The sequence below is a fragment of the Marmota flaviventris genome, chromosome X (assembly GCF_047511675.1).
Source record: "Marmota flaviventris isolate mMarFla1 chromosome X, mMarFla1.hap1, whole genome shotgun sequence".
NCBI lineage: Eukaryota > Metazoa > Chordata > Mammalia > Rodentia > Sciuridae > Marmota > Marmota flaviventris.
The window spans coordinates 68,970,795-68,991,466 of record NC_092518.1 but is presented as its reverse complement, the minus strand read 5'-3'; the positions used below and the strand labels follow the sequence as shown (position 1 = coordinate 68,991,466).

The window sequence follows — 20,672 nt, the reverse complement described above, 5'->3', positions numbered from 1 at the left end:
CCCTTTTTTTGGTACTGGGGATTGAACATAAGGGTGCTTAACCACTGAGCCACATCCTAGCTCTTTTTTATATTTTTATTTTTATTTATTTTGAGACACAGTGTTACTCAGTTGCTTAGGATTTCACTAAGTTGCTTAGGGCTTCAGTAAGTTGTTGAGGTGGGTCTTGAGATCCTGCCTTAGCCTCCTAAGCCAAGCCACTGGCATAACTCATATGCCACCACACTGGGCTAAAGTATCTCTTAATGTGGATTTTTTCACTTTGAAATTATGCTATTCTGTTTATCCCCTTACCCATATCTATATAGTATCCCTAATAATTTATTTCTCTCTAGTAGAGGGTGACCTGTTAGTTGCTTAGGGCTAGACATGAAAATTACCAAACAGAAGAAACTTTAGCAGACACTCTAGAAACCATTATTTGCCAAGAAAGTGGAATCCTAGAGTGTTATAATTTTGTTAATCATTATAAACATTGACTTATTTTTGCTATTTAAAAAAAATTTCACTTTTTTAAATTGACAAAGTTTGGATATTCCTATGGGTGTGTGTGTGTGTGTGTGTGTGTGTGTGTGTGTGTGTTTATGTATTTGGATTATTTCATTCTATTAGGGACCATTTTGAACAAAGGAGAAAAAGGGGTGGGCAACTCTGAAAAGAACAAGTACAACATTTTACTTCACTGAAACAATTCAAACAGGAAAGTAATTTGAAAAATCAAGCATTATTCTTGTTTTTGAGTACCTTGTACTATAAAGTAAACTGTCCTAATTTCCTTATTAAACTTTATTGTTTTTCCCTCCAAAGGTAATAGTAAAGGAAGCATTACTTGGATTATGTTAAAGTAAAGAAGTTAGCTAATGCCATGATTCAAAGCTTATTAATAAGGTATTGAGATTTAAAAATGGAATCTATCAAATTATATTAAAAAAGAAATGTGACCGCTTCCTACATTTTAAAATATTTCTTTAAGAAATTCTATCATGTGGGTTATGAATCAAATTGTGAAATATGATATATCAAGAACTATGTAATGTTTTGAACAGCCAACAATAAAAAAAAAAAAAAAAGACATACTATCAGACATACAAAACAAATCTAATATTTTTTACCTTTTTTGAGGGTTTGGTAAAACTGTTTTAAAACTGATTATATTAATTGATTGTATAAGTCTGTGAATGCACTAAAGGCATTATACATTGGAATTATATAAAATTGGAATTATACATTCCAAATTTATGAATTGCATAAATGTGCATTATATTTTAATAAAAAAAAAAAGAAATTCTATCATAAAATTGACCTGAAAATTAATTTATGAAATGTAATAAATAGAACACCAAATGAATTTTTTTTCATTCCTAGAACTTCCCCTTTCCCTTATATCCCCCTCTCCCTGTTTCCTTTTCTCTACTCTACTAATCTTTTCTATTTATTCATAGTTTTTTAATTACTGCATCATGGATATCCATAAGGATCAGATTTACTGTGGCATATTCAGATGTATACTTAGGAAAATTATTCAGATTCATTCTACCATTCTTTCCTTTTCCTGTCCCTCCTCCCTGCTTCTCAATCCTCTTCCTTTACTCCACTGATCTCTTTTCTGTTTTCATGGGGAACAAACCCAGCCACCTTTTTCTTTTTCTTTAGTTTGGTTTAGCAAACCCTAGGAAATTATTTTGTTATAAGTTACTCAAAATTTATAAACATGTTTCCCTTAAATTGCATTTTGTTTAAAATAATGACTTTATATCATGCAAATAAGGTTCAAGTATGAAAAGTACAATATTGAAAGTCCAAAATTCTTGGTGTATAATAAAACTATAAATTGTAAAAAACAAAAAAGGAGTAAAATTATCAGTGTTATTGATTGTAGAGATCCAATAAGTTGCAGCAAAATATATCTGGTGCAACATATAAATGAAAAGAAAATATTTATATTTTTACCATTTTACATTATTATCTGTAGTCTTTTTTTTCCAAATAGAAATCCACATCCTCTATAATGATGCACTTGAATCAGCCATTCTGTGCAGTCACCACTTGTGTATGTTTAAAATGACCTTCATGCATTCTCTTCTTTCCAGGGATCCCATAATAAGTAAAAAATTGTATTCTTTATGCTTTTAACAGAGAAAGACATTAGTTCTGTGAGAAGCATTTAACTGTCTCCTTTAATTAAGCATGAATAATGGTACTAAGTGCTTCTTGCCTTTCTATGTCAAAGTGGAAGTATGAGAATATTGGGCTAATTAAGTTGATTGTTATTCTTTGACTTAAAGAAAGAAGTATAAACACTTTGTTAGCTATCTCAGATCCTTTAGACACTCAGGACAACATAGAGTATAAAAGGAAATGTTCTGGAGCTAAAATACCAGAGTTCAAATTCTGGACTCTTATTTACTGTGTGATCTTGGACAAGTTACTTGACTTCTCTTACTTATTTTACTTGTTCTAACTATACAATGGGGATAACGGTACAATATAATACATATAAAACACACGGAAGAGTACCTTTTGCATTGTAAGCACTCATAAAATATTATTACTTTCAAATGTGTCACATCTTAAGCCAAGTTATTGAAGGTTATTAACAGGTTTTCATATTTTAAAAAAAGAGAATACCATGTATGTACACAGGTTGGTGTTTATGTGTATTCCATTTATATCCTATATAATATGTGCATTCTTTGGAAGCAAAGTTATTAAAGGCATAAGTTGTAGCCCACATGAAACTGACCAGAAGGCTAGTGCATTGGCATTGGGAGTACTTTGGAGCTATTCAAAACCATTAAAGCCATTAGCTCTGGTTTCAACTAAGCAGAGTAAACAAATTCCTGCTTGAATAGAAATCCAGGAAGCTGCTTTTCTGTCATTGAATCAAAGTTTTTAAAAAGTCAAATGTTCCACAAATTCCTTCTGGTGTGTACTATAGAGATATGCTTAGTTCAACTCAGTAGTAGTATAATAGTAGTACAATCACTAGTCCTTTCTAAAGCATAATGATATTTGGATTGGTTTTAATTGATTCTAAATATTATTTTGCATGCATTTGTTTACCAAATGAATGTCTAGTATGTGTAATGTAGGATAGATTCTTAATAGAGTTGATTTGATTATTGTTCCAGGTTTCTGCCTTGTAACTGAGAACCAATTAACTATCTACTCATTCTTCTGTAATCGCAAGGAAATGTTGTAAATGGAAAGATAATATATAACAAATTTAGATTTATATAAGGCTTTTAAAAAATACTTTTCTGAAGTATTAATGTTTTATTTAATTCATGTGGAATTACTCATAGGTTTGCTGATTGATCTTTTCCACCATTTAGATTCTTTAAAAATATTAGTACCTGATTTCCTCTTACTTAACTGTCAAGAAAGTATAGCCTAAGGAAAAAAAAAAAAAGGTGTTCTTGCACATGCCTACAATCCCACCTACCAGGTACTCCTGGAGATTTAGGTAAGAGGTTCACAAGTTCAAGGACAGCCTGGGCATCTTAGTGAGATCCTGAGACCTTGTCTTAAAATAAAAAGGGCTGGGGATGTAGCTCAGTGGCAGAATATGCTTGGGTTCAATGCCAGTACCAAAAAAAGAAAGAGAAAAAAAACCAAGAGAAAGTAAATAAGCCTCAGTATATATGTCAATTCAATTTATACTTCGTTCTTGCCTTACATAGTTCCCCTTACTCCTAGCACTAGATTATGGAAGTTAGAGAGGGTTTTTTATGTTTGGGCATATACCCCTCTTGATATTTTTCGGTGTTTCCTATAGTCATTTTTCCCACATGGGGAAGGAAAGTTACTTTTGCTAATGCATTGGTCTTTTAAAAATATTAATATTTAAATAAGTTGCTTTCAATTTTTTGATCTCTTAGGTATCTTGGACTCTCAACATTGATATTGAAATGATGAGGTTTCTATGTGGCTGGTTTTCACCCTAGAACTAATGGTAGTTCCTAATTCATTGATGTTTGATTTTGTATATTCCATATCTAGTTGCTAGTGTATATTGAAATTTTGGCATGAAATATATATGGCTGTAATAGCAATAACAGAAGTTTTAAACAATTCTGATTGTTATTATTTTCAAAATGAAGTTGTTCAGAACCTGGATTACAATATGAACAATAGTTTATGTGACTTTTCTTTTTGAGATGGGTTCTCACTGCATTACCTGTATAATGTTGAACTACTGTTCCAAGTGATCCTCCCATCTCCAGCCTAGAGAGTAGCTGGAATTACAGGTACACAACATATTTTGACCCTTTTATTGTTGTACTGGGGATCAATTCCAGTGTCTTGTATCTAGTAGTCAAGTGCTCTATTGTGAGCCACATCCTGATCCCTATATAAACAAACCTTGGGAAACATGGGCTTGGTTAGACAACATAAAACTAGCTGACTTTAGCCCTTTTATCTAAACGGTTAGGCTCTAAGTTTCAGAAAGCTTATTAAGAAGCCATATAGCATGGTCATTTTTTTTTCTAGAAATAACAGCATCTCTGAAGATAGACAGTAATGTTTGTATTAGGGTAATATTTTCAGAGCTTATCCAGATTGAATAAATTTTACAACTTGGGTGTCATTGTCTTTTGAATTTGAGAAAAACAAGTCATCATCATCATTTCAGTTTTTACATTCTAACTGGTGTGCTTGATTTACTTTGTATTAAATATTGTTAACAGTACTATGGTTCAAACAAAATATTTAAAATGATTTGGCTGAATTATGCCAATTCCAAAATGTGAGTTAAATATCCTTATCTATTAGTCTTTTATTAAGATTAACAGCTTCTAAATCTGTCAGCAAGATAAATTCACAACTTTATGCCAACCAAGTCTGGTTGTCTTATTAGCTTTAAAAATGCATTGAAAAACAAGAATTTGCGGCTGGGTTTGTGGCTCAATGGTAGAGCACTACATAAAAATAAATCCTCAATCAAATCAATCAATCCTCAGCACTACATAAAAATAAATACATAGATAGATAGCAGATAAATACAGGTATTGGGTCCAACTACAATTGAATAATAAATATTAAAAAAAGAAAAAGAAAAGAAACAAGAATTCACTTTTCTGGCCACTTTTTAAGAAAAAAATACAAAGGTATAAGGAACACTGGAGTAAAAGTAAGTTGAAAATACTGGTTGAATTTTATGAAATACTGAATATATTCTGGATATAGCAATATCCTTTGTGTACTGTGATGAGTATAATCACACAGAGTAAATAATTTTAATTATTTTCTTTCTAGGTCAACTTGATAATTTTTGTGCATATTTTTATTTTATTTTTTTATTTGTTTTAATTAGTTACACATGACAGTACAATGACCTTGACATATCATACATTTGAATCAGATGGGATATAATTTCTCATTTTTCTGAGTGTACAGGTTGCAGAATCATATTGGTAATGGAGTCTCATATTTTTTAGTTTATGCTCATTAAAATTGTATACTTAGGCCAAGGAATGTTAAATGTTTTCCAGAAAGGGCCAAATGATAAATATTTTAGATTTTGTGAGCCAACAACTCAGACCTCTGTCATATATTCTTCATCATTTTAAAAAGAAATCTTAAAAGATGTTAAGGAATAAAAATAGTTCTTAGGTAACAAGCCATACAACAGTTGGCAAAATTTAGCACATGCTCTGAAGTATAGACAAACAGCTTTAGGATATAATTTGAGAAGTTTATAATAATCTTGCTAACCCTTTGAAATTATTTCATGCACATTGTAAAATATGAAGAAATACTAAGATACATTCTTTTGAAAAAAATCTTATGACTCATCCAAGCTCTGCATTTTAAAAATAATTTTGAATGAGCTGGATTCCTGTTGGCTTTTAGAATTTAAAATTAAGAGTCAGAAATGATAAGCAAAATGACTTACTGAAAATAACTTTATGAAATTAGCTTTCAAAGTTGCTTTTAGACATTTCAAGTAAGAAAATCTAAGGAAAAGTATGCAGTTATTGAAGTTATTTTATAAATTTAATTCATTTAGATTCCAAATTTAGTTATTATTTTACATAAATATTTTTCCAGGATGTCTTATTTTCTAGACAGTATGCTAGATCTTGGGATAGCAAAGTATATAAGGTGTGATACTTTTTTTAGGGAGCTTATAGTCTGATAGATGAATAAGAAACTTAATAAGACAGTGTTTATTCATTGATGTCTGTATAGGGTAAGATGGAGGAAAAAGGAAAGATTTGTAATTGAGTCTTGATTTTCAAAAACATATACATGACTCAAAATGATGAATATGTCAAAGATCATTTATATTTAACTTTGACTCTGTTTTTATGCCTGGATATGAATATTGACTTTTTTTCAGCTAACTCATTGTGTAGCAAAACTCATAATTGCTTTTAAATACATAAAGGATAAGCCTGGAGGCTATATATGCTTTCCCCATCCTTAGATTCTCTTTAAGAGACAACTCTATCAGATTGACTTGAAACAGAGTTGCTATTTCTTTCTTTTTTAAAATTATAGTTGGACACAATACCTTTATTTATTTATTTATTTTTAATGTGGTGCTGAGGATCAAACTCAGCACCTTGCACGTCCTAGTTGAGTGCTTTACTGCTGAGCCACAACCCCAGCTCCCAGAATTGCTCTTTCTAAACTTTTCCTTGAAGCAGTGACAATAGTTAGGTGGGGGTGTTTCAAAAGACTAACCTATTGGGGTAAAATCATTAAGAACTTAAAAACAAAATCATTACGAAAACTAGAAAGGATCAAAGTGAATCATTTTGCATGAAATTATAAATGCCATCAAATTTCCCATAACAGTATATAAACTATGGAATTCAGTCTAAAAGATTGAAAAGGTAAATAGTCTCCTGGCGACCATACCTATTAATAAAAGTTTGAAAAAATTTGGTAGTTTAAAATTTAGTTCACAAATTGAAACCTTTATGTGAATGCAAAACACCCCCTTCCTTATTTTTGGAAATGCCTTGCTAAAAGACTTAAAGAGAAATTGAGAGTGTTGTTAGCATAAAAAATACACAGAGATGCTTATTTTTAAATCTCTCCAGTTTTTTATTTCTTTTTTTTTCTTTAGTACTGGGGATTGAATCAAGGAACACTTAACCACTGAGCCACATGCCTAGCCCTTTTTTATATTTTATTTAGACACAGGGTTTTGCTGAGTTGCTTACAGCCTCAATAATTTGCTGAGGCTAGCTTTGAACTTGTGATCCTCCTGCCTCAGCCTCCTGATCTGCTGGGATTACATTCATGCAACACCATGACTGGCTTCAATTTGTTACTCTTTTTTTTTTCTTTTAAAATAATGTTTAAAAGTTTTACTACAGAAAATCTGGCTTCAACATGGAAGCATTTTTCTTTTTCAAGATTATACACCTGCATGGAAGAAGGTGATTTCTTTTACATTTAGTTTTTCCACAATATCAAAATAAACTTTTTATACATTGCATTTAAATTGACAAAGGAAATTGAGAAGTTACATGTAACTTTGTACTGTGAACTGAACCCTTTAAACATATTCACGATACATTGCTGATGATTTAAATATAATACAACTTGATCAGCTTAATTAGAACAGTGTAATGCTGAACAATCTGTTAAACCAAATATATGTTAAAATAGTAAACTACTATTGCAATTTAAAGGGAATTATAATGTATCATTAAAATATACATCAATTTTCTTGCTATTACTTGTTTCTATAATGCATTTCTTTCTAAAGCTAAATCCACATGCAGAAAAAATAAATGATATCTTCAAACTCATTCAACAGTTTGCTACTTTATATGGTATGTAAATAAAGTCCTTTATTTAATTTTATACACATTTTGTATTATTTTATTTAAGGAATTCAGCTTTCAAGGTCAAAATTAATGTGTTTACTTACACACAAGGACATTTTCTTGATGTTATTAGTAGCTGCAAATACATTCTTCCACAATAATGCACTTTCAGATCTCATTTGAAAAGCAGTACAAGCCTTTTAAAAGTCCTATGATATAATGTATAAAGGAAGGAGAGCCCAAGTATGGTGAATCCTTCCCTACACCCACCTCCAATAAAGTCCTAAAAAATCCTCTTGCTTCAATATATAAACACAATCTCACAGGATTGATTTTTATTTGACTGAAATGTGGACAAGAAAAAAGTACTCCTATTCTTTTTGATACAGTTTCAATGAATTTGTTTTTGTTGTCCTTTAAAAACACACAGCATATATTGATATGGATTTTCAAACCCATTTAGATCCAGTGGGTTTTTAGAATAATATATAGCCTTCTCATTATAAAGCAACTGATTACTTATAGAAAAATGATATGCACTGGACATTTAATCAGAAAAAGAAAACTGGAACACGTTTTCATGTTTGATATCACTCAATAACTTATAGGATGAAGTGAAAATAGTTTGGTTATAGTCTTAACAAAACTCAAACCCACTTCAATTGATGAAAAAAAAAATTGAACATTAAAGAATCAGACATCTACCAACTTAGCTAGTATTCCTATCCAAATAAATGCTACCCATTGCACTAAATAGTAGAAATTATGTTAAGGCATATTTTAATTAATATGTCCCAAAAATTGCACAGTTATACTGGTCAGGGTTCCTATTTCCTACTCTTGCCCTCACCCTATCCCTTTCTTTCCAGGGATCAAAACGTTTAGTTATGGTTTTGGTGGCTATTACAGATTTGAGCTGGCATACCACAGTGTGTTCACAAGGTTTTATGAGCATAAACATTAAATGTTACATAAAATGTACCATACTTTACTCCACATTCCAATCTAAGATGGTTTAATGTTTGACAAAAAGTGAGATGACTTTAAGTACATTTTACATTTTGTGCATTTTTAGACCACCATATGCATAGATGTTCTAAAGCTAAATTCTTGGTCTTCAGTATCTCATAGTGCTGGATGCTCGAAAGTATGACAGAAACTTGTAACACAGGCTAACTACAAAGTACCAGATGTTTCTTGCCATTTGTGATCTTGCAATAAAAATGCGCCAGATCAGGATCACAAGGATAGTATTGAAACCATACCGTATGTTCCGTAACTTGTTCAAATGTTTTCTAGCTGCAGGAAGGCCAGACATTTCTTCATTCAATACATATTTCTTAGTTCCCATGCAATAGTTTTCTATATATTCTGCCCAATGTAATTGCCGTACATCAATATTGAAGGTCTTTTTATCTTCTGGGTTTAGTTGATTCATTAACATATTGACATTGTCAGTATTCCACACCCAAGAATTACTTGTGAAATATTCGAGGAACACCATAGCTTTGTGAAGACGAGTTATTGTTTTCATCATCCTTGGGCTTCTTCCAGTCATCCTGAGGTAGATATCATACAGGAATGCTGGGGCCTTATGGCTTACAGCAATCCAGTAATGATATAAAAGGTGATTGGAGGTTAGATTTACATTGGGCCGTCTGAAGGCCTGTTCGAGAGGATTCCTCTTGAAAGTGGAAATTACATGGTATTCAACTTCACCCCAGTGGAAAGGATTAGTGCTGCCTGTCGTGCAATTATACACCATGATGTTTCTTGGCCTATTAACTCCGGAATACCAGGCTGCCGCAAGACTTGTGTTGACAACTACATCTACAGGAACAAGATCTGCAAGGGCATTGTTGGAGGCACGCATTGTTCGGAGAATTCCTTTCCCTGCCGCAATAAAAAGTCCACTTGGTCCATTAAAGTTATCAATCCATCCTGGAAAAGGTTCTTTCCAACTGGCACCAACAATTGGTGGCCTTACAATCGCCACATTTAGCTTTGCTCCTTCTTGTTGTACAACATACTCTGCCAATGCTTTTGTGTATATGTAAGTATTAGGTCTGTCTCCTATCAGTTTTGGTGTGATATCATTTACTAGTCCGTCATCCATCCACTCTAAAGAATCAATCAGCTTCTTGGGATCTATAGGAGGTGGATAGACTACTTCATCAATATGCTTTCGATTACAGTAGGCATATGCTGTTGACACATGCATGAACACTTACAGGTTCTTCATTTGTTGTGCAAGGAGAATAAGCTGTCGTGTAGCAATTACATTTAACTGCACAGCATCTCTTAAATTTTCATTAAACCTTACTGTAGCTGCACAGTGGAATATAATATTGGTAGAATCTATGATGACTTCTTTATCTTCTTCACTAAGAGCCAGTTTAGGTTGGGTGAGTTTGCTGTTGATTGCTATAATTTTCTCTCTAAAATCTGGATTTTCATCTCTCAATCTGTCAAAGAGCTTGCCACTAAGGACTTCTTCCACTCGCTCTTGGGGTGTCTGTCCAGCTTTCTGCCTCACCAAAACGTATACTGAATTGACCTTAGGACAAGACCTTAGCAACTTTTCCAGAAGCACCTTTCCTAGGAAACCTGTAGCTCCCGTGAGGAGGACATTCTTGCCTTCATAGTATTCTGGGATTGAAACCATTTTGACCCTAGACGCAGACACTCAGGCCTCGCTCTCCCCCGGCAATCCCGCGATGGCTGCGCCGCCGCTGCCGCCGCGCTCTCCTCACTCGCCTCAATTTGTTACTCTTAAAGCAAGGGATATATGCAAGACTATGTATGTACTTTCTTGGGTTCCTTTGACAGATTCTTTACAAGTTAACCAAAAATAATTCTATCATTATTTTAAAAGTAATCTTCTCACAAAAGTATGACATATTAAAACTAAAACAGTGAGGTCAGAAGCTTATGATTATGTAAGTTTTTATTTATAGTGTATTACTTTGTATACAAATAACATTTTTTGGTTTTGTGCCTTTTTAAATTTATTTTTAAATGACCCGTAATGATTATACATACTTAAGGGGTATAGTATGATGTTTTGATATATTTTGTGTGTTGATCATATTAGGGTAATTAATATATCCATAACCTTAAAAATTTATCAATTCTTTGTAAAAGAAATGTTCCAAATATTTCTGAACAAAATATTATTAACTGGTTGTCTGCTAACAATAGAACTTATTGCTCCTATCTAACTGTAACTTTGTCCTATTGACTAATGTCTCCCTACCCTTTCATCCCCTGTGTACTTCCTAGCCTCTGGTAACACTATTTACTCTCTCCCTCTTTAAAATCAGTGTTTTAAATTTCACTGGAGAGATCATCCTTCATTTGAAAATCTGAAATTCAAAATGGTTCAAAATCACAAACTTTTCCAGTGCTAACATGATGCCACAAACGGAGGATTCCATACCAGACTTCACATGAGACACACTAAAAATCTTTTAAAAAATTTTTTAAATACATGACAATAGTGGAATGTATTATACTCATTATTACCCATATACAGAACATTTTTTTTTTCATAACTCTGTATATAAAGTATGTTCACGCCAAATTATGCCATTATACATTTACTCTATTTTTGCATTATAATTCTTAATACACATATATACCACAATTTTTCATATCTCTGTATATAAGGTATATTGACACCAAATTCAAATCTTCATACATGTATTTTGTATACTGATGACCATCACATACCCCCATCCTTGCTTTTCCCCTTCCCCCTCCCTTTTCCTCCCACCCCTCTTCCCTATCTAGAAATAATCTTCCTCCCATGCTTTCCCTCCCTACCCATTTTGAGTCACCCCCCTTATATCAGAGAAAACATTCGGTAAAAAAATTATGTTCAGGGAGGTGTGGATGTAGCTCAGTTGTAGAGTGTTTGCTTAGCATACTCAAAGTTCTATGTTTAGTGCTTAGTGCTGCATGAAAAAAATGGGTATGTCTATAAAACATACATAAAACAAATTTTGAGGTTTAGGTTCCATCTCCAAGATAGCTAAAATGTATTTGCAAATTTAAAAAGAGAAAAATAAATTAAAAATAATTCCAAAATCTCAAAAAATCAAAAATCCAAAACTCTTCTGGTCCCAGACATTTCAGATAAGCTTTAGGACTTAGCTTACATTTGTCTTTAGATTTGTGCCTGGCTTATTTCATTTAAGATAATGACTCCTAGGCTCATACATGTTGCCTCAATCAACAGGATTTTATTCTTTTTTTATGGCCAAATGGTATTTCATTGCATAAATATACATATTTTCTTTATCTTTTGGTGGACATTTAGATTAATTTTATATCTTGACTGTTTTGAATACTGTTACAGTAAGCATACAGATTCAGGTATCTTTTCAACCTACTGATTTAATTTCCTTTGGATATATAGTTATGCGCTACCTAATTATGTTTTGATCAGTGAAAGGGCTGTGTATATAATAGTGGTCCTGTAAGATTGTGTTTCCTGGTGATATTTTTTACCCACCATGGTTTTTTTAAGAATACTTTATGATGTTTACACAATGAAGAAATCACCTAACAGTACATTTCTCAGAACTAGTTCCAATGATTAATTAACACATGACTCTATATACCCATGAGTGGGATTTCTGGATCATATGGTAGTTCTATTTTTTTTTTAATTTTTTGAGAAACCTCCATATTGTTTTCCATAGCAATGGTACTTTCCTTTGGTGATATTATTAACTAAAATACTTTTTTTCCTATATTCTGTTTGTTGGTAGAAAAACATTCACAGATCATACATTTACTGAGCATGTGTCAAACACTGCCAGCTGCTTTAGAAACATATTAATTTCAACAACAACTCTATGTTGCTTATTTCAAAGATGAAGAGATTGACACTAAGAAAGTTTAAGAAACTTTCCCAACGTAGTAAAAGTAGACCTATAGAATGTGAATCTACTTCAGTTGGATCCTAAAGCACTGATTTTTTTTCATGATACCACTGTAGTATGTCTGCTTCAAGAATAAAGCACATTATTTGCCCTTAAGGAGGTTAAATCTGGATACCCATGACTAGAGATTTAACTTTCTATTTATGTGATTAGCTTATTTCACTTAATATAATCTCTTCAAGGTTCACCCATGTTAGATTTTTCCTTTTAAATACAGAATAATATTCCATTGTATGAATGTACCACATTTTGTTTATTCATCTTTTGATAGTCGGTAAATGCTTAGGCACATTCTAGCTTTTTGGCCATTGCAAATAATACTGCGATGAACATGGCTGTACAAGTACCTCTTTGACATCCTGCTTTCATTTCTTTTGGATATTTGCCCAAAGTGCAATTGCTATATAATATGTTAATTATTTGCTTATTTTGAGGGATACCTATACTGTTTCTCATGGTAGCCATACTATTTTACATTATCACCAATGCTATACAGAGGTTCCATTTTGTTAGAATGTATTTGAAAAAGTAAACTCCATGATATGTGTGGGGTTAATTTTTTGTATTCTATATTTTGCCTCTTATAACCACAAATCTGTGCATTTGATAATTTATGTTCAGAGAGATAAGATACTGAAATATCCCTGATTATTAAAAGAGTGTGAAATAATGTTCTTTACAATGTACTTATTAAGTTAGTAATTGATTTATCAGAAAGCAAAATTAAAGGGCAAATGTGTGACTTCTCAATCTCACTAATTAAAACAAAAATTAATTAGGTAGCCCTATTGGTCAAATATTTTAACACAAATTTAACTCTACTATTTTTCCTAGGTTACTTAGTACCATGTAATTGACAGTTTCATATCTACAAAATGAGAAAAAGCACATAAACTTAATAAATATGTATTTTTAAAAGTATTAACATATAATTTTTTTTCCAAAACTCTGTTTTGGGGGATAATTTTAAATCACCAGTATTTTGTCCAATAATATTGATTGTATTAATTATCTGTTGTTACCTTACAGTTCACCACAAATTTAGAAGATTAAAACAAAACACATTTATTATCAACAATTTCTGTGGGTCAGGAATCTGGGTGTGACTCAGCCAGGGCCTCTGTTTAGTCACACAAACATGTAATTAAGGTTTTGGCTTTCCTACATTCTTATATAGAGGCTTGCGTGGGGAAGGATCTACTTCTAAACTCCTTCAGATTCTTGGCACAATTCCTTTCCTTGTGATTGTAGGACTCTGAAGGCTCTGGGTTCTTGCTGGGTATTGACTGCAGGCTGCTCTCAGCTCGTAGAGAGCTGGCTGGAGTCCCATATCATATGACTACTTCAATATCGTTAAAAAGGAAAGTCTCTAGAGACCTTTATGGTATAATGTAATCATGTAAGTGGCATCCCAACACCTTTGCCATATTATTTTGTGTGGAATCTATCCACAGGTTCTGTTCATACTCTAGAGGATGGAGATTATACAAGGGCATGGACATGAAGAGGTGAAGATTCTGGGGACCCATCTTAGAATGTGTCTGCCACATTGATCAACTGTGGAGGTTTCTGTTTTGTCCTAGGCTTAATTCAGTATGCTGACATAGATACGAATCTACCTCTAAGTTTTAGATACAATTTGTTCTAGCTATGTAAAGTGAATAAAAATTGATGAACTCTTTATAAAGTATTACAAAGGCTATCAGGCAACATAAAGCTTATTAAACAATTTTTCCTTATAATGCCAATGTATTAAACATTTTTAATATTAGGTATTATATGAATACAGTGATTTTGTTTAGTTGGTACATTTTAAGGATCCTGGAGATTACTTTTAAATTTATAACAGTCTCAAATTTGTTGAGAAAACTATTAGGTTTTGTTAATTACATTGTTAGATTCCATCACCCATATTTCTTCCTACTTTCCCCCTAGTTTTTCCTTATTTGTGTATCTCTTTACTACTTCATTGTATTTTTTAGCATCATGCTATGAGCTCTGTTACTTTACTCTTGTATGTAAGACTGATGGGTAGGTTTGTATCATACTATTATGGCCAGATAGTAGTAAAACCTTTCCAAAAATATATGTATTTATATTTCACTTTCCACACCACCTCCAATTCTAAAAATTTTAAGGGAAAAATTGTTTTTCTTTCTCGGTTTAGGTTTCCCTGATGACCTGTGTTTGTCAATAAGTAGTAAGAAAATGATAGATTTGAAGTGACCCACATGATTTTCTGAGGTTAGATGATTACAGCAACTCAGTTTATTTCTGCCTGGAAGATTTGTTATTTAATTCTTTTCTGATAAAACAAAAACAAATTTAAAATATTCTTCACTAGGCTTTGACATGAGAGTTTATTCACTTGGGTTTTGTAGTATTTGTGTAAATATTATTGTACTTACAACTACTGATCAGTTTTCTAGACTCTTCTATAGAAAATTATTTCTTCTCCATTTAACACTTCATTGGGGGAAACAACATGTTTGTTTTACTTGTAAAATTACATATTTTATTTTTGAAATAAAAGTTCATTGTTCCAGCGAAAATTATAAAAATATTTTTTTTTGTTTCCACATGGGCAGAAATGATTTAAGTTTTAGTAAGGATCAGTAAATACTCTGGTCCTCTTTAGGAATGAATAATTTATATTGAAAATCTGGTACCTTGAGGGTAGATGAAATGGAAAAAAAATGTAGAGTTGTAAAGGTAATTTGTGGAGATAAGAGATGATTTCCAGGATAGAGAGATCTTCTTGACTCAAATTTATTTTATTTCTAGTGCCTTCAGACCCACAGCTTCATGAAAAATTAGTCATAAGATGGTATGAATAGGAAGTAACCACTAGGTAACAGAGGAAAGCAGTGTTTTTCTTTTTTGATGGATCATCTTTATTCTATGCATAACACTTTTTCTTTAGATAATCCTTAGTGTTGTTTTATTGTAAAAGTATAATTATCAGGATTCAGCCTTATTGACTTTTGGACTATTTTGCTGAATGCTCAATATTAATGACAAATCTATCTCATGAAAAAAATTACACACACACACACACACACACACACCACTTTGACAGTTTTGTTGAGGTAAAATGGTAAGATAGTGGCATCAGTTATAGAAATAAGGAACCCTAGAGGGAGAGCATATTTGTAGGGGGACACTAATTCCTCTGTGTATTGGTTATTTTTGAGACATATGTAAGATAAACTAGTGGAACTATTAAGTATGCAGTTGAGAAGAGTAGTATCTGAGTAAATCTTGGATTCATGAGTAAATTGATTGCATTTCCTGAGGAGTTATTATGTTTCAAGGATATAGAAAAAAGAGCAATTAAAGAAAATAAAGAAATAGAAAATGAGATAGTGATATCAAAGAAGCCAAAAAATCCAATAGGAGTTTGGTCACCTGTAATATGCTGCAGAGATTAAAATAAGAAAAGGACTGATGGAGCTACCATTTGACCCAGCAATTCCTCTCCTTCGTCTATACCCAAAGGACTTAAAAACAGCATACTACAGAGACATAGCCACATCAATGTTTATAGCAGCACAATTCACAATAGCTAAACTGTGGAACCAACTTGGATGCCCTTCAGTGGATGAATGGATAAAGAAAATGTGGCATATATACACAATGGAATATTACTTATTAATAAAAGAGAATAAAATCATGGCACTTACAGGTAAATAGATGGAGTTGGAGAAGATAATGATAAGTGAAGTTAGTCAATCCCCCCAAAACAAATGCTGAATGTTTTCTCTGATGTAAGAAGTCTGACTCATAGTGGGGTAGGGAGGGGGAACATGGGAGGGCTGAGGATGTGAGGGAAAGGGAGGGGGCATAGGGTTAGCAGTGATGGTGGAATGTGATTAACATCATTATTCAAAGTACATGTATGAAGACATGAATTGGTGTGAACATACTATATATACAAACAGATATGAAAAATTGTGCTCTATATGGGTAGTAAGAATTGTAATGCATTCCGCTGTCGTGTATTTAAAAATAAAATCAATTAAAAATTAGAAAAATAGACATCATTAGTTGCTTTACTTGGTTTCCATTAGATGATATTCATTAAATTGTGTAAATTGCCTTAAAATATGTTGATTTTAAAATTTCACATACTCAAATTTGCTCCTTTTCATGTGTGGTTTGAGGATAGACAAATGTAGTTATATAAATAACTTTGTGTAACTACCACCACAATCAAGATCAGAGTAGTTCCTTCACCCCCTTGGCACACCACCCGATGCCCGTTAAGGTGCCTCTTTGTAGTATGCCCTAACCCCTGGCAACCATTAATCTATTCCATTCTTTATAGTTTTGCCTGAGAATGCTATAAATAGAATCACCTTATATAGCATTTTGTATCTTGCATCTTTCACTTACAATGATATATTTGGTGGTTCACCCATGTTGTTGAGTGTATCAATAAATCATTCCTTTTTATTGCTTAGTAGTGAGTTGCCTTACTCAACTCCCAACCCCTGGAAACTAATGATATAAATTATTTCCCTGTAGTTTGCCTTTTTCAGTGTCTTGTAGACAAATCATCCAATATTTAGCACTTGGGTTTGACTTCTTTGAGTTAGCAAAACGTTTTTAACATCCATCTATATATTCTCAGGTATCAGTAGTTTTCTCATTTTTATTGATGATTAATATCAGTTTACCAGATCAAAGACACATGGACTCTTTCCAATATATGACAGTTATGTATAAAACTGCTTTAGTCATTCATATACAGATTTATTTGTTAACATGCATTTCCATTTTCCTCAGGTGAATGTTCTTCAGCTGTTTTCTGACCTCCATGATTTTTCATTGAGGAATCTGCAGCCAGTCAATTTGATGTTCCCTTTATTTAAAACTTTTCTCTCATTTCAATATTTTTTCTCCCATTTTTCTTTTGGTTTAGAGTAGCTTAATTAAGATATATCTTTGGGGCTGAGACTGGCTCAGCAATAGAGTGCTCGCCTAGAATGTGCGAGGCCCTGGGTTCGATCCTCAACACCACATAAAAATAAATAAATAAAGGTATTGTGTCTAACTACAACTAAAAAATAAATATTTAAAAGAAAAGATATGTCTTTGGGTGGTTTTCTATAACTTTGTCCTGTTTAGGGTTCTTTGATCTTAAATCTATAAATTTAGTACATTTTCAGTTATTAATGCTTTTTTAAAAGAGCTTTATTGTGATGCAATTCATATATCATATAATTCACCCATTTAATATATAATCTGATATATTTATTATATTAACAAATGTTTGCAAACATCAAATTTTTCATCACATCCAAAATGACCATTGTACTATTTTTTTATTACCTTCATCTCCACATATATCAGCCTTGAACAACCTCTGTTTTCTATTTCTATAGATTTCCCTATTCTCAGCATTTCATAGGAACAGGAACATCTTTCTTTAAGTAATTTTTTTTAGTATGATTCTATTTTTAATGGGATACTAATGACATGGATCTAGACCATTTAATATTGTTCCATGTGTCTGAGGCTCTGTTAATTTATTTTTTATGCATATATGTATTCATGTGCTATCTTGATTAGTGATCAATTAAGTAATGAGCGTATCCAATGCCTTAAACTTTTATCATTACCTTATGGTGAGTTATTTCAAATTCTAATTATTTTGGGACAGAGAATGAAGAAAATGTTTGTTATATTCACATTGCTGAACTTATTATCAGAACTTATTTCTGCTATCTAAAAATAACATTGTACCTGTAAAGGATCTATCCCCAAACCCCTTCCCACTATTTCCCTCAGTCTTGGATAACCACTATTTTGCTTTGAATTTTTATGAGATTATCTTTTTAGATTTATATTCTGTATATAAATGAGATTGTGCAGTGTTCTTCAGCATCATCTGTGTTGTTGCAGTTGACAGAATTTTATGATTGTTATGGCTGAATAGTATTCTATTGTGTATAAATACTGCATTTTCTTTATCTATTCACCTGTTAATGAACATTTAGGTTGATTCCACATCCTGTGTATTGTAAATAGTGTTGCAGTAAACAAGGGAGTACAGGTGCAGGTGGGTATTATTTGACATTTTATTTTTATTTCCTTTGAGTATATACCCAGTGTGGTATTTCTGGATTGCATAGTAGCTTGTTTGATCATTTTCACTGTGTTCATATTGGATTGTTTCTGTTTATCTATCTTCAACTTTACTGTATCCACTTCTATCTGCATTCTTTTATTGATTATATCCAGTATTTTTTTTTTGTTTCATATATTATGATTTTGGGATCTGGAATTACTTACATTGATTCTTATTTACTTTCTATGTATCTGCTGAGAAGTATTTTTCATTACATTCAGATATGTTTTGTTTTATTAAAAAAAAAAAATCTTAGTTGATACAGCTGTTCTAAAATCCTTGACAGATATTTGACTATGAGAGGCATCTTGGAATTGATCCATTAGTGTTTGTTTCTTTCATAAAGAAAATTACCTTGTTGGGTTCATACTCCTAAGTTCTGTCGTCCCCTCTTTGGATAATTGTTACAATGTTAAGTTAGTTTTCAGAGCATTTGGGTATTATTGTGCATTTGCTACTGAGTGCACTTCCTAATTCACTTGTTGGTCTAAAACTTGAGCAATGGCTTATAGTGCAGGTCAGTTTTCAAATCTTTTTTTTTTTTTGTATTCTTTGGTTCTATTTGCTGCACATGCATTTTGTTGTTGAACCTCACATGTATTAATTCATACAAATAATTAGGAGATATCTTTCTGCCATTCTGTTTTTCCCATTATTTCTTCCAAATTATTTGTTTCTCAGAGGCCCTGATGCTGTTCTTCTGGCAAGCGATATGAGTTTGTCTCAAAGTCTTAGTCTTTCTGCCCTTGGAATGAAGTGAAGAAGATAGTGAAAAAACTAACAGGGATTACTTCCATGCCTTTCCTATTACAGAATCCTCTTTTCCTGTTTCCTCTCCTCAGAGAGACAGGTTCTCTTTTTAATGGAGTTTACCTTAGATTAGGAATGGGAGTTGAAAAGAAGACTGTCATGGGAAATTCTTAGCTTCTCCTTATGTTCAACACCTCAGAAGTGCATTTTCCCCCCCTGGTTCTGTGTCTACAAAGTAGGATTTCTCTGGGAAATGTTGTTCATGTACAGTAGAGATCCATGGCTTAGCCTGTCCTTGGGTCAATTTCAGGGGGATAAAGGTGAAAAATAAAGTCAGGGAACTCATCAGTTATTTTTCAAATTTTGATCTTTTTTTCCAATTCTGTTGCTTAGTTTGTAGAGTTCTTAGGTAGTTTCCTTTTGTTTTATGCCTAGGGTTTTAGGTATAATCAGGGGAGAGATAGGTGTTGTGGGCTTATTCCATTTGACTCTCACCAGTAGCTCTGTTTAATTTACTTCATTTTTTTCTACTTTTTATTGGACTCTTTGAAGTGGACAATGATAAAATTCCTTTTTTCCCCAGACCATTTTGCTGTTTCAAACATCTTATGTCTGTGATTGGCAGATTTTTTTCATAAATGGCCAAATAATAATCCTAGGCCTTGCAGACATAGGATCTCAGTCACAACTGTTCAGTTTTGCTGTTTAGAAACAATTGGGTGTGGCTGTGCTCCAGGAACATTTTATACAGAAACAGACAGCAGGCCAGATTTGGCCTATGGATCATAGTTTGTAGACCCTTTATCTAAGTTGTTTATATTTACTTTTCCCTTAATTAGTGATTGAAGAATATGTTTAATTATATACTGAGATGTGTATGTTGAAATAATTTCTTTTCATGGCCATTTATGTCTATTTTCTGTAGTATATTCTTTCTTCTGTGTAGTAGTTTATATGTTTAAATAGAACTCATATGATGGAGTGGAATTTATAACAGTTTAATAATGTAAAATTATTTCCATTCTAATTTTCTTGAACATATCCAAGCTA

At 32.4% G+C, this 20,672-nt stretch overlaps 1 protein-coding gene and 1 pseudogene across 4 annotated transcripts in view; one reads left to right on the top strand and one right to left on the bottom strand.

The window, feature by feature from the left end:
* Positions 1-20,672, top strand: part of Rps6ka6 (ribosomal protein S6 kinase A6) — a 99,446-nt gene that overhangs the window by 15,018 nt on the left and 63,756 nt on the right. Inside the window, exon 1 of one of the 4 annotated variants that reach the window (XM_071606855.1) lies at positions 18,740-18,803. The exons of the other annotated variants lie outside the window; for them this stretch is intronic. The gene's annotated coding sequence lies outside the window, so the exon portion shown is untranslated. Of the gene's footprint in view, positions 1-18,739; positions 18,804-20,672 lie in introns of those variants that run through there. 4 annotated transcript variants of the gene reach the window in all.
* On the bottom strand, positions 8,554-10,541 carry LOC114090075 (fatty acyl-CoA reductase 1 pseudogene; annotated as a pseudogene).